Source organism: Ascidia mentula, chromosome 2, assembly GCF_947561715.1.
Source record: "Ascidia mentula chromosome 2, kaAscMent1.1, whole genome shotgun sequence".
Taxonomy (NCBI): domain Eukaryota; kingdom Metazoa; phylum Chordata; class Ascidiacea; order Phlebobranchia; family Ascidiidae; genus Ascidia; species Ascidia mentula.
In genome coordinates this window covers 16446958-16462736 of record NC_138567.1, presented here as the reverse complement: position 1 = coordinate 16462736, position 15779 = coordinate 16446958, and the positions used below count along the sequence as shown (strand labels likewise).

Sequence of the window (15779 nt, the reverse complement as noted above, 5' to 3'; positions counted from 1 at the left end):
AAACCACATCTGGTTAGCACGTACCTATCTTAAGTCATTGCAAGTTTTTGTCGATACTTTAGATGTTAATCTTAGAACCAAAAACTTAAAAACTGTGCAGAGATTGATTGTTTCTGTTTCTCATTTAAAACACCAACAAAATTTCATCAGCTCTCTGACAATTTTTTGTTGGTTATGTCAGAAATTTTACAATTTTTAGTTCAACTCACCAACTGGGGTATATGGGGTTCGTGTTCACGTGATTGTGGGGGCGGTTTGACACAGAGAAAGCAGACTATTAAAAACTTTAGTCGCACGAGCTTTAGCGAGCTTAGACTAGCTTTATTATGTGCTGCTAAAATAACATTATATTGCTTTACCGAAAATAACATCATTTAGTTCGTACACTTGCTTTGCCGGGAAGAGTAAGCCCATGCAAACATATGTGATATTAACTTACAGTGGCACTAACTACACAGAACGTGCCCATAACAAGGGTTTCCTGAAACCACCACACTAATAATCGTGATACTATTTTTCGCAGCTTGTCCCTTCAATCAGATCCACTACTCATGCAAGCCATGTCCGCATCACTGTAATAGGGTTCAAGTCGCCTTTCCCTATTACAGCCCCATAAACTTCCACCCATTCGCAAGCCAGTATCAGAAGACCAACCACCTCTACAGTCACGTGACTGGTTGCAACGGAATATGTTAGTCGGGTTGCGAATGTCCCTTGTTGCGCCCACTGCTCGGCTCCGACGGAAAATGCTACTCGTAAGTCACACAAGCGCTCTTTTGAAAGCAGGGGCGCCATGAATATAAACTCTCTGCGTGAACAACGTTTTTTTAAACACAGTTTTTGCTTTTTTCTTAGCACTGTTAGGTCATGAAAATGTTGTTTTTGCACAAAAAAGCTCCACGAAAATTCAGATAAAATGCATATTAAAACGGGAATTCATGTCATTTGCTGTAGTTGAGTTCCGCATATTGATTAAATTTTATTTGAATTATAAAATGTTAGGGTTATAATATGTTAGAGCATTGAAGTGTGTACAAAGCTGTTTATATCATTCCGTGTTTTACGCACATCATAGTCGTCATAAAATGCTGGTTTGTTTCAAAACTTAATAATCTTTCCACATTTTGACAATATTAAGTAACCTCTTATTGTCGAACAGAAAGCCATTATTCTCCCCCCCGTCCCATGTTGGGGCCACGGTCGGCAACAGTGGCGTCCCGGGGTACGGCCGAAACTTTTACTCCACCTTCGTTCCTCCAACAAGCACCACAACCAAACCTCCACCAATTGAAACCACCACAATGGATTTAATGAGGAACAGGAGGAGGCAGAAGAAAAGGGAACTGCGACCAGAAGGCGCTACTGAACCTGATATGCGCGAAGATTGCCCTTTTGCTTCTTTAATTGTGACCATTCCCGGCCAAGTACCCTGTCGTAAGTGTCGTTATGGCGGTGATAGATTTTGGGCATGAAATAATTGTTTTCTCACTGTAAATCAACGTTTGCCAATTACGGACATTACGACTGGTTTGCCGTATTTAACATACAATAAACAAACAATATTTTTTGCAAACAATACTGTGATTTTTAGGTTGCCAAGGTACTTTGGGCTTCATAAACTGTCAAACCAGCGGTGCTGTTTGTCCATTTATATGCAGAAAAACTCCTGGTTAGTTGACATTTATAGTGTTTGGAGTACTGTTAAAGATGATAGCTCAGATCTTCGTGTGAAGTTAATCGTTGTTGCAATAGTATTGGTCTTACAAACAAATTGCTTGTATGTTGAAGAAAGCTAACAGTTGTTCTTAATTAAAATATTTATAATTTGTCGAACGATGGTAAAAATCCCTTAATTGCTCTCACAACACATTTTCAAATTCATTTAAACAGGTTGTAATCTGATTTTCTGGAATACGTTTTTTGGAACTGATATATTCAACATAACATTCTATTTTTATGTTATGTGTTAAGCGCTAAAGTGATACTGACGATGCCAGATTGTAGGCGAAATATATATATTTATATGCATGTATATATCAGAAACAACATAACGACGATAAACTTAGGTTTTCCTTTATACAACTTAAGGTTGAATAATTAGGTCAGTTAGTTTTTCCTTTTTTTTCATGAAGAGTCTTGTTTTTAAATCTGGCGGTATTTTTCATGATTCCACGTAATTATCGAAATCAAATTGGACAAACTATTTATCCTTATTTCCTTGACGGAAAGGATCTTTTTTCGCACCCAAAATACAATTAATTTCCGCTTGCGATTTGAATGTCATTTAAAATTAATTTATTTATTTTTAGCCTCACCAGAAGAATAACTGATTTCCTGTTTACTGACGAGATTAACTCAAAAAGTCTTTGTTTTGCTTCAAAGTCTTTCAGACGTTTTACAAATGTGTATTTCCCATGTACATATTCTGTTGGAGAATGTTCCCAATAAACCTATGTGCATAGACTGACATTTGACTCTAAGATCAGACCCTCCAGTGTTTTTTGTCAACGAATTTTGTTGTTACTCTACAAAGATTTAAAGGTTTAAAAGCAAGTGAGTATAATTTCGCACAGGCATAGTTAGCATTATAGAAACGACCATATAGCCTTCCACAATTTCGTGTATCTATTTGAATGCCTTTTGCTTCATACGAGCTAAGCTGACCTGATTTGTAGCGGTTTTAGGGAACTCGAATTCATGCATCAAAATTTAATGAAACGTGCGTTTTAACGCAATATGTACAACAATATCGTAGACGTTTTCAACATCAGTTGGTTTTTGAAGTAGTGGTGCAGTAGTTGCCTTAAGTTTGGCATACCCCGGCTATTCATTGGTCCGAAGAATCTGAAAGATTTTTGCTGTATATTTTTACATCCAACATTTTTCATAATAACATAAAATTAAAAATAAAAACCCACTACAACGTATTGTGTTGCATTCTTTCCTTTCCACATCCACCATTTCATCAGTTCGACGACTGCCAGGCTTACAATTACTTATGGCGACATAGCGATTTCTGTCATTATAACAACGACGGGTTCTTTCCATCCATCCTCCACCACACACTTTATCACAATCAGAGTAATTGGACCATTCCGTGAACCTGTGGTTGGGTTTCGCTGAAAACAATGTGTGACAATTTAATTTTTTTTGCTCCTAAACTTAACAAAAACTTACGTGGACATGGTTTCTGATTGCAACTCCTGGTTTGTCGTAGGCCGTACGACCTACGTTCATTGCACACACCCATGAGGGCGTTGCGGAAATGGAGAGAGATACTTTGGTCGTTTATAGCAGACCAAGACCTACGTCATATTGCGAGACTATATGTATAAACTAATGGCCTGTGTTAAATTTAGATTATCGTCTCAAATTATTTTGAGATATGGGTAAATTGAATTGGATAAATAGAGCCTACAGCAAACATTATAAATTCACAAACATAATTTTCAACATATTTAGTAATTCGCATATTAAAAAAAGGCTGCTAATGTTTAATCGTTTGTTGTCCTACAAAACTTTGTATGTAAATAATATTTCTTGGTCGCGTACCATGTATTGTTTTCTGCAATACCCATAATGAACTTAAGTTTATTGTATTGGGGATGAGTCGAAGGAAGGGCGACCATACACCGACGGGATCGGCGCTTTTCTCCGGTTCCGCAAGTGCGAGAGCAGGAACTCCACTCATTCCAATTGCCAGTTTTGTCTACAAAATGCATTACAGATTCTTTTATCTTCGTTTTCCTTACAAATCACCTCCACCACATGAAATGCAGTTTAAAGTTTGATATATGAAAATACCGATATACTCACAGCAAGCAAAATTGTTGCATGAGTTCGAGTCTCTTAATCGTCCAGTGCATGAGCTCTGATCTTCAGAATTAAGACAAGTGCGATTTCTGTACTTTCTTCCACTATCACACGCTTCAGTACACACTCCCCAGTTGCTCCATTCCGACAGTTCTGGTTATGTTAAGAAAAATTTGTTTTAAAATATTATCGTTTTATATTTTACAAGTAATATATGAACTTTTAGTGAGAGGAGCATGCTCATAAGACTGCCAGAAATCTGTCAATTAAAAAGAACAATTTTAGACATATTTATTTTGATTCTGATCACATTTATTACACGCGACTGCTAACTTTTGACGCACACTGTTGTGTTTGTGACACAACCTGCAACATCTCGGGCTAATTTGAAACAGAATACATTTAATAGCGGACATAGAAATACATCTAATGCAAATTGAATAACTTTTGATGTGAAACTAAAACTCTTCAACTGTATTAGAAATTGCGATTATATCTAAACTTGCCTGATGATTTGGCCATCTTGGCAGTAAAAGCTAAGATCACATAGCACACAACAAGCATCAGGGATAGTTTTTGCATGGTTTGTACGATGTGATTATGAACACACCTAACTCGTAACAGGTTCCTGCTGTGACCTCAGCTCCTATAGCATATTCCTGATGCCTTCACGATGACATCACGCGACATGCGACGAGATCAACAAGCAATTGTTTGTCGATCAGTTGTTAATTGTATCCGCTAGCGGAAACTCAGCGTGCCTGGTTTTAAGAGTTCTTGAAACGCACAAACATACAAAGATACGCTTTTGAGCTTGGGCAACAAACCTCAACGTCTTGGTTAGATTTGACGTTTAATCGTTATTGCCCCTCGCTTGACCCTTGCCCATGAGTTGGATTTGCAATGTTGAGAGTATTCAGGGTCAAGGTCTTCGGTGACCTTGAATACCCCAACATTGACCAGATTGCGTGTGGATTGTTTTCGGGCATGGAGCACTGACATGTTCGTGTAGGTAGTTGCTATCTCTATCACAAGACCGATGTGTCTATCGCGGCGGGCTGCCCTCAACATGGATTCATAATTTTAATGACATCACGCTAGACATATCCTGTTTAAGTTGACTGGTCGGATTTTCTGTCGATCGGCATGTTTTGTCGGTTCACTTGTTACGCTTTTTTGCCACCCGTCATGTGTAACATGTACTCGTTAAAGTGATGTCCAGCTTTGATTATCTTGCCACTTTAGGTGCAAAGATCGCTTACTACGTGGTGTTTTCTCGCAGTCCAATGTGTCCTAACCCTGAGGCAGTATGATTGATGTCATCATTTTAATGACATCGCACTAGCTGTGGTACCACCTATTCCAGGGTGACTGATCGAACAATGTTTCGGTCGCGTGAAGCGCATCGTGAAACGTTGCTTTTCGGAACACCATGCCTATCCAATGTTCAGATGTCGTGCAAGTCATTTTTGCTGTATATTTGCACGAGCATCTTTTCCAAAATCATTTACTTGATTTACCGCGACCTCTGTTTGAATCGACCCAGCAAACGACACGTTAAAGTTTTTGGACTTTACAGTCACATTACAGTATGCAGTGAATACAGTGGCGAACACGTCTCTCTTTGCTACGAAAGCAAAACGTTTTTGAGCTTGGACAACAAACCTCTACGTCTTGGTTAGATTTGACGTTTAATCGTGCAAGACTCCTGTCTGTAAATTCGATTGGTGGGCCACAAGATCATAGGTGGCTGAGGTCGCGCATGGATTGTGAACATATAGTATTGCTGTGTTTGAGTAGGTAAACGATCTGTATCACAGGTCGAATGGTGTATCGCGACGGACGCTGTCTGAATGGTTTTTAATGACATTACGCTGGTCACTTAGTTAATTTTCTGTCGATTGCCATGTTTTGTCGGTCACATGTTTCCTTTTTGCAACTTTCGGGACCAAATACTTATGTAACGATCCAGGGATGGTATACGATCGACAAGAAAATGTTCGATTCGGGTCGAGTTTTCGCAAAGTAGTTTGCGTAATTGTCTTGCGTTACTGAAATATATTTTCCAAAGACAAAACAAAATCAGACGCCATTGATCAGTTATAGTAAAACTACGTGTTGGCCACCCTAAGGTGTAACATACATGCGTAAACTGATGATGTTTAGATCTAGGCGGAATAACCAAGCGGTTTGGCATTGCAAAGTACACGAATTATCGTTTACATTGCCTGCTATTGGTCCTAATTATGTATCTTGTAACCTTATCCATGACATCAGCAAAACGGGAGGATTGAAGTAATGCGTGGAGCTTTATGTGTCATTATTAAAGCTGTGTCTGTGACAATTGATATTCAACTTATGTTGCGTTTCTTGGTCGTAAATGTTCAGGAATGTGCTTAAAGTGCAAGTAACACGGTCATGGCAACTTTGCGTAAAACTAATGGTTTATCCGCAATAAACATATTTCGAAAGTATTTCGGTGCTACGACCAAAAATCGTAAACCTGCGGCGATCAAAAATTGCAAACCTTTTGCGTTGTAGCGAAATTGACGCCACGTAAGGCGCTCGTGTCAAAACAATGCATTGTTTACATAGGAGAAGGCACCTTATATTGCAGATATCGAATAGTTTCAAACATAGAAGAATCCATAAATTATGTTACGTCAAAGGTCGGGACAAGATTTTACATCATACAAAAATATGTCCCTGTGACGTCACAAATTCATTGCTTATCTGCCCCTAATTATGGGAAGACGAAATAGCAGCAACGACACTAATCTGTACTTCGATAAGACGGAGATGATGCGTTTCTTTGCTCAGTGACATTACATGACGTAATTTTGTGTGTGATGTCACAACTTTAACCTTATTTTTGTGTTGGGCAAGTGCCTGGGATACTCTAGCTGAGGCTAATCGCGCACGCGGTTCACCATTAATTTAACGTCATGGTCGTGTAGTGTCGTTGTTGGTCCATCTGGTGAATTGTTTCCTAATGCCTTCACGATGACATCACGGGAGAGGCGACGAGATCAACAACAGTTGTGTTTCGATCGGTTGTTATTTGTATCCGCGGCGAAAATTTTGCATGCCTCGTGTTGAGAGTTCACTCGTTGGTTGAAAGGCACATACACACATACATACAAAGACTTTGGGCACATCGTGCGTTCTTATTTCCCCTAGCATGACTTGTCAAAGATATGCAATGCATTCGTATGATGCTTTTGCTGTTGGATGCACAGCCGCAAAATATTTATTCTATGTATTATTCGCTTGTAATAGATTGTCACGACTTGTGTGTTTTTTTCAATTGTTGTGCCATTTCAAGAAAATGCTACATGTCACTAACATCAAAATACTTCATGGCACTAACATCAAAATGCTACATGTCACTAACATCGAAATGCTACATGTCACTCACATCGAAATGCTGTATGGCACTAAAATCAAAATGTTACATGTCACGAACATCAAAGTGCGCAAGTGCGGCTTAACGCACCTTCTGTTTTGTATTTGCCCGCTTCCGTTTCAGAACACCAATATTCCATACAATGGTAAAATACAACGAACAGAAACCTGGTGGTCTACGAAGCGGCACGTAAGTTCAACGAAACGCGATGTGATTAAACTATGCTAGGCAATTCGCTTGGACAAATCGCGGGCAATACAAGCGATTAATCGTGGTACTTTTTCATCTTGATTCATGACATAACCTATGTATTTGATTCATGACATAACCTATTTACACTTTGCCACAAGTTTCATTTCCTACGAATAGAAATATGTCATTGAAATTGCATCATGTTCGTCGTTATTTTTGCTTGCAGTAGAGGTCATGACGATGCTGAGTTCTGACGTTGATTCCTGTGAGAATGTAAACCTCCCCATGCGCATTTTTACATGTCCGCCTAAAGGGTTAAACCTTATTTTGCCAAGTCACGCGCTGTCGCGTTCAATTCTGTCGAACTGAAAATTGTCTTGTAAATTGAGAGTGATGCAACAGGCATCTACCAAATGTCTTAGCAACGCCAAACCGCCTGGTTAGTCACCCTGGATCTGGATTCATCATTAAAAGAATGTACGTTACATATCACGGTTTGACAATACGTTGATCAAGATTGATCAACCGATCGTTTAACTGGAAGATCGCGCCTGATTTTGTTGTGATTTTCTCGAATATATTTCAGTATCGTAAGGCGACTAACCGCAAACTACTTTGCGAAACTCGACACAAATCGAACGTTTTCCTGACGATCGTATTCGCTGCCATGTTGACCATCCCTGGTACATATCGTTACATGGCCAGAAAGTCGCAAAAAAGGAAACAAGTGGCCTATAAAACATGGCGATAGACGGGAAATCAGCCCAGACAACTTGAACAGGACATGACCAGCGTGATGTCATTAAAAGTATGAATCCATTCAGACAGCATCCCGCCGCGATATCCTATCGGTCGTGTGATACTGATAGCAAATTAATCCACAGTTCTCTATATGCCCGAAAACAATCCACACGCAACCTGAGTCGCCGAAGACCTTGACCCTGAATACATTCAGCATTGCAAATCCATCGTACAAGCAAGGGTCAAGCGAGGCCAGTAAGAACGTACGACTAACCGAAACGCCGATTCTGGCGAGAGACGTAAGGATGTACAAAAGTCTTTGTATGTATGTTCCTTTCTTTAGGTCTTTAAGCGCCCATATTGCAGTAATTAAAAACATGCTGCTAATTGTTGTCAGCAAGTTTAACCGCCTATAACTATATTTCTATAGACGCTAGACGAAACCCTACTGCGCGCTTAAACGTTCGCAAACTGAAACGCTCGCATTCAAGCCCCACCTGTGATTTACTACAACGATACTTCTCAGTTTGAAATCGTAAATTTGTATTCGGATGATTTGCGTGGTAATGATTTATTTGCGGAGCGATTTGTATCGGATTTGTGAGTACACGGACATGATTTATTTGTGGGTGTTTTGTGTCTGACAAGGGGCAGTTTCTCTCTGTATTTTTTTTTTTATTCCACGCGGAAAAGGCGTCAAAACAACAAACATCGGCGCAAAATCCCGTGACAAGGCGCAAAATACTCTGTGACGATAAAATACTCTGTTCTACAATGTGTCGGCTTCCCCCCAACCTAAAATTTTTTATTAAATTTAATTTAATTTTAATAAATTTAATTCAAAAATTTTTAAATAAAACTTTTTCTAAATTTAATTCAAAATTTTTTAAATTTTTCTAAATTAAAAAACAAATTACCAAAAAAAAAATTAGCCAAGTTTACCGTGGGCACGCCATTGGCGTGCCACGGTTAAATTGAGCGGGGAGTAAAAGACCCGACCTATACAAAGAAAAAAAAATTAGGACATTTGGGAGTCACGCATCTGGAAGGGTCTGCATGTTAGAGAAACAAGCGAATCCGGTATCTATCGGATTCGTCAATCTCGCGAATCGCACCAAACTGACGAATATATCGTTGTAGTAAATCACAGGTGGGGCTTGAATGCGAGCGTTTCAGTTTGCGAACGTTTAAGCGCGCAGTAGGGTTTCGTCTAGCGTCTATAGAAATAGAGTTATGATAATAATTAGCAGCATGTTTTTAATTACTGCAAAATGGGCGTGGCGCTTAAAGACAAATAAAGACTTTTGTACATCCTTACGTCTCTTGCCAGAATCGGCGTTTCAGTTAGCCGTACGTTCTTACTGGTCTCACTTGACCCTTGCTTGTACGATGGATTTGCAATGTTGAGTGTATTCAGGGTCAAGGTCTTCGGCGACTCAGGTTGCATGTGGATTGTTCTCGGGCATATAGAGAACTGTCGGTTAATTTGCTATCAGCATCACACGACCGATAGCATACATCGCGGCGGGATGCTGTCTGAATGGATTCATACTGGTCGTGTCCTGTTCAAGTTGTTTGGACTGATAAATCTCCATGTTTTGTCGACCACTTGTTTCCTTTTTGCGGCTTCCGGGCCAAATACTCATGCAACGATATGTACCTGGGATGGTCAACATGGCAGCGAATACCATCGACAAGAAAGCATTCGTTTTGGGTCGAGTTTCGCAAAATTGTTTGCGAATAGTCGCCTCACGATACTGAAATATATTCGCGAAAATCACAACAAAATCAGACGCGATCGTCCAGTTAAACGATCGGCTGATCAATGGTGATCGACGTATTGGCAACCCGTAATCTGTAACGTACATTCTTTTGGTTATGATGTCCAGATCCAGGGCGACTTACCAGGCGGTTTGGCGTTGCTAAGACATTTGGTAGTTGCCTGTTGCATTACTCTCAATTTACAAGACAATTTTCAGTTGGACAGAATTGAACGCGACAGCGCGTGATTTGTCAAAATGAGGTTTAACCCTTTAGGCGGTCATTCCAAAATGGGCATTGAGAGATTTACATTCTCACAGGAATCAACGTCAGAATTCAGCATCGTCATGACCTTTACGGCAAGCAAAAACAACCTCGAACATGATGCAATTTCAATGACATGTTTCTATTCGTAGCAAATGAAACTTGTGGTAAAGGGTAATTAATACATGGGTTATGTCATGAATCAAGATGAGTAAGTACGACGATTAATCGCTTGTATTGCCCATGATTTGTCCTAACTTCGTATCTTGCCCATTTATCACATCTGCAAAACAAGCGAATTACCCAGTATAGTTTAATCACATCGCGTTTTTTTTCAACTTGCGTGTAGCATTTTGGTGTTAGTGACATGTAGCATTTTGATTTTAGTGACCTGTAGCATTATGATGTTAGTGACATGTAGCATTTATGAGAAATGGCACAACAATTGAAAAAACACGCAAGTTGTGACAATCTATTACAAGCGAATAATACACAAGGCAAATATTTTGCGACTGTTGTTCCAACGGTAAAAGCACCATACGAGTGCATTGCATATCTTTGAAAAGTCAAGCGAAGGGAAATAAAAACGCACGATGTACCGAAGTCTTTGTATGTATGTGTGTATGTGCCTTATAACCAACGAGGGAACTCTCAAAACGAGGCATGCCGAATTTTCGCCAGCGGATACAATTAACAACTGATCGACACACAGTTGTTTGTTGATCTCGTCGCCTCTCGCGGATTGTCACCGTGAAGGCATTAGGAAACAATTCACCAGATGGACCCACAGCGACACTACACGACCATGACGTTAAATTAATGGTGAACCGCGTGCGCGATTAGCGTCAGCTATAAAAGCTTGAAAATATGTAAAGCAAGCTGCAACACATTAATCCCACACCACGACGACACTAAATTGACTTGTTTGCTGCCGCGAAAAACTGTGGAAATACCAACAAACGTCGTAAAAACTTCGTTTCTACTGTCAACCAGGTCGTAAGCAGAGCATAAACATTATGTTTAGGGCCTGAAATATTTTTGAATATCCCAGGCACTTGCACACATTAAAACTATGTAATAGCACTGATTACAAAATGTACGGCATGCTCTTTATTTCATGCGATAAATTACACTTTGAATCGACAAGAGTCCTGCCATATGGCACGCCACGACCACAGATGCAAGACACTTAATTGAAAAGAAACTTTTAAGGGTATTTCTGAACATTTGCGACCAAGAAACGCAACAACAGAAGTTGGGATATGAATTGTCACAGTGGTTAAAAATAACACCTGAGCTTAACGCATTACTTTAATCCGCTCGTTTTGCGGATGTCATCGATAAGGTTACAAAAAACATAATTATAGGACATATCGCAAGCAATACAAGCGATTATTCGTATAATTGTTCAACTTGATTCCGGATGAATTTGTGACGTCACAGGGACATATTTTTGTATGATGTAAAACCTTGTCCCGACCTTTGAGGTAACATAATTTGTGGATTCTCCTATGTTTGAAACTATTCGATATCTGCAATATAAGGTGCCTTCTCCTATGTAAACAATGCATTGTTTTGACACGAGCGCCTTACGTGGCGTCAATTTCGCTACAACGCAAAAGGTTTACAATTTTTGGTCGCCGCAGGTTTACGATTTTTGGTCGTAGCACCGAAATACTTTCGAAATATGTTTATTGCGGATAAACCATTAGTTTTACGCAATAAACATATTTCCAGGATAAACCATTAGTTTTTTATGACCATGTTAGTTGCACTTTAAGCACATTCCTGAACAATTACGACCAAGAAGCGCAACATAGGTGGAATATCAATTGTCACAGACACAGCTTCAATAATGACACATAAAACTCCACGCATTACATCAATCCTCTCGTTTTGCTGATGTCATGGGTAAGGTTACAAGATACATAATTAGGACCAATAGCAGGCAATGTAAACGATGATTCGTGTACTTTGCAATGCCAAACCGCTTGGTTATTCCGCCTAGATCTGGACATCATCAGTATACGAATGTATGTTACACCTTAGGGTGGCCAATACGTAGTTTTACTATAACTGATCAATGGCGTCTGATTTTGTTTTGTCTTTGGAAAATATCGCAAGACAACTATATGCAAACTACTTTGCGAAAACTCGACCCAAATCGAACGTTTTCTTCTCGATCGTATTCGCTGTGGCATGCTAACTATCCCTGGTACATATAGTTACATGAGTATTTTGTCCCGAATTTTGCAAAAAGGAAACAAGTGACCGACAAAACATGACGACGAACAAAAAAATAACTAAGTGACCAGCGTAATGTCATTAAAATCCATTTAGACAGCGTCCGTCGCGATACACCATTCGACCTGTGATACACAGATCGTTTACCTACTTAAACACAGCAATACTATATGTTAACAATCCATGCGCGACCTCAGCCACCTAAGATCTAGTGGCACACCAATCGAATTTACGGACAGGAGTCTTGGACGATTAAACGTCAAATCTAACCAAGACGTTGAGGTTTGTTGCCCAAGCTTAAAAGCGTTTTGCTTTCGTAGCAAAGAGAGACGTGTTCGCCACTGTATTCACTGCATACTGTAATGTGACTGTAAAGTCCAAAAACTTTAACGTGTCGTTTGCTGGGTCGATTCAAACAGAGGTCGCGGTAAATCAAGTAAATGATTTTGGAAAAGATGCACGTCCAAATATACAGCAAAAACGACTTGCACGACATCTGAACATTGGATAGGCATGATGTTCCGAAAAGCAACGTTTCACGATGCGCTTCACGCGACCGAAACATTGTTCGACCAGTCACCCTGGAATAGGTGGTACCACAGCTAGTGCGATGTCATTAATATGATGACATCAATCATACTGCATCAGGGTTAGGACACATTGGACTGCGAGAAAACACCACGAAGTAAGCGATCTTTTCACCTGAAGTGGCAAGATAATCAAAGCTGGACATCACTTTAACGAGTACATGTTACACATGACGGGTGGCAAAAAAGCGTAACAAGTGAACCGACAAAACAAGCCGATCGACAGAAAATCCGACCAGTCAACGTAAACAGGATATGTCTAGCGTGATGTCATAAAAATTATGAATCCATGTTGAGGGCAGCCCTCCGCGATAGACACATCGATCTTGTGATAGTGATAGCAACTACCTACACGAACATGTCAGTGCTCCATGCCCGAAAACAATCCACACGCAATCTGGTCAATGTTGGGGTATTCAAGGTCACCGAAGACCTTGACCCTGAATACTCCCAACATTGCAAATCCAACTCATGGGCAAGGGTCAAGCGAGGGGCAATAACGATTAAACGTCAAATCTAACCAAGACGTTGAGGTTTGTTGCCCAAGCTCAAAAGCGTGTCTTTGTATGTTTGTGCGTTTCAAGAACTCTTAAAACCAGGCACGCTGAGTTTCCGCTAGCGGATACAATTAACAACTGATCGACAAACAATTGCTTGTTGATCTCGTCGCATGTCGCGTGATGTCATCGTGAAGGCATTGGGAACCGGTTGCATTCAGGATCGTTTACCTACACAAACACAGCAATACCATATATGTTAACAATCCATGCACGACCTCAGCCACCTAAGATCTTGTGGCCCACCAATCGAATTTACAGACAGGAGGTTTGCGATTGGCACATTTTATGATATGTCACTCGTCACGATTGATTCAAATTCGAAACCCATCGCTCATTATATTACAAGGATCTGTTATCCAACAGTCTTGAACGATTAAACGTCAAATCTAACCAAGACGTTGGGGTTTGTTGCCCAATCCCAAAAGCGTTTTGCTTTCGTAGCAAAAAGAGACGTGTTCGCCATTGTAATTACTGCAACTGTAATGTGACTGCAAAGTCCAGAAACTTTAAGGTAACGTTTGCTGGGTCGATTCAAACAGAGGTCGAACAAGTGGTCCGACAAAACATGCCGATCGACAAAAAATCCGACACATCGGTCTTGTGATAAAGATAGCAACTATACCTACCCGAACATGTCAGTGCTCCATGCTCGAAAACAATCCACACGCAATCAGGTCAATGTTGGGGTATTCAAGTCACCGAAGACCTTGACCCTAAATACTCCCATCTTTGCAAATCCAACTTATTGGCAAGGGTGAAGCGAGGGGCAATACGAACGCACGATGTACCAAGTCTATGTTTGTTTATGCTTTTCAAGAGCTCTGAAAACGAGGCACGCTGAATTTTCGCTAGCGGATACAATTAACAGCTGATCAAAAAAACAATTGTTTGTTGATCACGTCGTATCTCGCCTGATGTCATCGTGAAGGCATTGGGAACAGGTTGCATTCAGGAAACAATTTACCAAATAGTTTCACAAACGCCACACGACCTCACAGTGAACTGCGTGTGATCCCGAATTCCTTGGCGAGGACATCTCAAACAAAGTTCACACGCTCAAGATAAAAATAGAATCACGATTGCGACACCGGAAAGAGACAAACAATAGGAGAATCTTATTTTACTCCCAATCAAGACCGGAAGGCTCATGAGTAACTGTGAGTATCTCCCTGACACATGTCCCCCTTTGAAATGCATACGAAAGAGAACGGAAAGAGTGCTCTTTCCTGTCTCCCTAACCGGAAAGAGTAGCAGAGAGACAGGAAGGAAGTTCTCCCCGTTCTCTACTCTGTCACCCTTTACTACTTACGTGGACATGGTTTCTGATTGCAACTCCTGGTTTGTCGTAGGCCGTACGACCTACGTTCATTGCACACACCCATGAAGGCGTTGCGGAAATGGAGAGAGATACTTTGGTCGTTTATAGCAGACCAAGACCTACGTCATATTACGAGACTATATGTATAAACTAATGGCCTATGTTAAATTTAGATTATCGTCTCAAATTATTTTGAGATATGGGTAAATTGAATTGGATAAATAGAGCCTACAGCAAACATTATAAATTCACAAACATAATTTTCAACATATTTAGTAATTCGCGTATTAAAAAAAGGCTGCTAATGTTTATTCGTTTGTTGTCCTGCAAAACTTTGAATGTAAATAATATTTCTTGGTCGCGCACCATGTATTGTTTTCTGCATAAAATATGTTCCTGTAACGAAATTTTGCGTAAAAATATTGTTCCCGAAACGGTTTTTCTCATTTGGGAACGAAATTTCGTTTCTCGGAACGGTTTTGTAACGAAATTTCGGAACAAAGGCAAAAAATGTATTATAACTTTACCCACTCGGTGGTACGTGTGTCATCATTTCCTGGCTTGAAGTTGTATTAGAAGCCATAGTGGTGTGAGACATGTCGGTGGTTGAAACAGGAGTTGGTTCTTGTGATGGTGTTGGCATAGGTGTCGTAGTTACGTTTTGCGTGCTTGTTGGTGCTGGTGGTGGTGGAGGTGGAGGTGGGGTTGGAACACAGCGGATGCTTTTCGTAATATCAGTCTGATATTTTGCCTTCCGTACGACGACTGTCGCCCTGTACAGACAAGAAACCATATTCTAAATGCAGATACAAATGTGCTCCCAGCGGAAAAATTCATATCTCATTAGGTCGTACATCGTTTATTGCTTTTCAAATTTATGTAAGTTTCAACAA

At 40.2% G+C, this 15779-nt stretch overlaps 1 protein-coding gene across 12 annotated transcripts in view; it reads left to right on the top strand.

Moving 5' to 3' along the window:
* Nucleotides 1–15779, top strand: part of LOC145890428 (NACHT, LRR and PYD domains-containing protein 12-like) — a 481386-nt gene that overhangs the window by 110261 nt on the left and 355346 nt on the right. The gene's annotated exons all lie outside the window — the stretch shown is intronic.